Raw genomic sequence first — 2,636 nt, forward strand, 5'->3', positions numbered from 1 at the left:
TGTATAGAACTGAGTCTTCATAGCTTAAAAAAAAGAAAGAACTGTAATATAATATTTATATATAATATAATATTTCTTCTTAGCAATCAGTGAAGGACGGGGAGAGATAGAAGCATCCCTTAAACTTAAGTACCGGTAACTAGAAATGGATTTGATGTGAGGATAAATACGAGAATTTATTATAGGACAGGGCAACATTGCAAGTCAGTAGGATAAAGACAAATTACTTAATAAACAGAGGAACAATTAGATAGTAATCTTGAGAAATATGATTTTGGAGACCCACCTTACTTCTTACAGAAAAATAAAATCCAGATAGAGCAAAGATTTATTTATTTATTTATGATTTCATTTATTTATTTGAGAGAGAGAGCACAAGAGGGGTAAAGGGAGAGAATCTTCAAGCAGACTCCGCACTGAGCATGGAGCCCAATGTGGGGTTCGATCTCACAACCCACGAGATCATGACCTGCACCAAAACCAAGAGTTGGGTGCTCAACTGACTGAGCCACCCAGGTGCCCCCAGATAGATCAAGGATTTAAATGTAAAGTCTTCCTTAAAGAAGGAAAATATGATTGTTTACAGATATTTATGCTGTGAAACCTTCTTTTTTTTTTTAAGATTTTATTTGTTTATTTGACAGAGACAGAGACAGCCAGCGAGAGAGGGAACACAAGCAGGGGGAGTGGGAGAGGAAGAAGCAGGCTCCCAGCGGAGGAGCCTGATGTGGGGCTCGATCCCACAATGCCGGGATCACGCCCTGAGCTGAAGGCAGACGCCCAACCACTGTGCCACCCAGGCGCCCCTATGCTGTGAAATCTTCTGATTGTGTACAACCCAGAAGGAAAAGCAAAGTCATCAAACTTTTTTTGAAACTTTTATACGGCAGAAAATAGCGTAAACCAATCTGCAGAGAGCTCCAGGTGTTCCCCTCCACCACCTGCACAGAGCAGTTCTGCGTGTATGTGTTTTATGTACTGGTGTTCCATGGTAAGATTCCATTTAACAAAATGCTCTATTGCTAGAATAAGAAAAAGAAGAGAAAGAGGAAGAAGTTGAAAAACACTCTCTCCTCATGCACGCTGAGGCCCAGAGCCATTAATTGATCCAAAATCACAGAGTTAGCGACGCAGTCTCGTCCAAACTTGGGCTATTTTGTTTTGTTTTTTTCTTTTCACTAACCCTTTGTTAAGATTAAGTGAAACACTACAGAGCCCTTGAAATAAATCCTCTTTTGAGGATTTGAATAAATAGCCTGTTGACTTTTTCTGTTTCTTTAGTTCTCAGTAGTTTTGATGATTTTAAATCTTTTTCACATGTCCCATTATTGATTATTTAATTTCTTATTATAGCACTACAGAGTCTAAAAATGTGCAGGTCAGAAAAAAATAGAATAGACTTTTTAAAGAAATATACAGTGTGTGTGTGTGGTTTTGGGTTTAAAAATTACTCCAAACAATAAACAATTCATTAGAAACGTTTTATAACCCAATCCAAAATATCTTATTATAAGGAGGTGTCACCTTTGAGGTAATTCTGTAGCACAGATACTATGGTTATTATTACAACTCCAGAAAGCCTTTTTGCATGCTCACCTTAGGAAGTTACTTCATGAAAAAAAAACTACTTATATATAAAAAATGTATAAAAAAGGTTATACATGGGGCACCTGGGTGGCACAGTTGTTAAACGCCTGCCTTCTGCTCAGGGCGTGATCCCTGCGTTCTGGGATGGAGCCCCACATCAGGCTCCTCCGCTGGGAGCCTGCTTCTTCCTCTCCCACTCCCCCTGCTTGTGTTCCCTCTCTCGCTGGCTGTCTTTGTCAAATAAATAAATAAAATCTTTAAAAAAAAAAGGTTATACATATACATTCATATGTGTATATAAATATATGATTTGACGTTTTGTATGTGAATATTATTTTTTTTAAGATTCTTATTTCTTTATTTGAGAAAGAGACAGAGAGTGAGTGAGAGCATGAGTTGGGGGGTGGAGGGGAGGCAGAGGGAGAGGGAGAAGCAGGACCCCAGGATCATGACCTGAGCTGAAGGCAGACTCTTAGCAGACTGAACCACCTAGGCGCCCTGTAAATATTATTTTAAAATGTTTTTTGGTCAGAACGATTAATAGTTTAATTGCTCTTGTTAAGCATTAATAGCCCGATTATATTTTGAAAAATAAAATAAAAAATTACCTCCTGGTAAGGAAAAATAATCTGGTCTTTATTTAATCCTTAATCAAGTTATTTCTAGTCTCAGATTACCACTTTCAAACTTTTCACTCAATGACTGAGATTTATTTAAAATGCTACCACCTATGGGGCGCCTGGGTGGCACAGCGGTTAAGCATCTGCCTTCGGCTCAGGGCGTGATCCCGGTGTTATGGGATCGAGCCCCACATGAGGCTCCTCTGCTATGAGCCTGCTTCTTCCTCTCCCACTCCCCCTGCTTGTGTTCCCTCTCTCGCTGGCTGTCTCTATCTCTGTCGAATAAATAAATAAAATCTTTAAAAAAAAAAATGCTACCACCTATCTGTAAAGAATTCTTGTCATTTTGTGGGTGAATATAAAATCCTCTCCATGAATGAGCTTACTTTCACCCAAATTGTTAGGAAATTCATCTATTACACTAACATT

The sequence above is a fragment of the Ursus americanus genome, chromosome 1, assembly GCF_024610735.1.
Source record: "Ursus americanus isolate L20-20 chromosome 1, mUrsAme1.1.p, whole genome shotgun sequence".
In the NCBI taxonomy this organism is placed as follows: Eukaryota; Metazoa; Chordata; class Mammalia; order Carnivora; family Ursidae; genus Ursus; species Ursus americanus.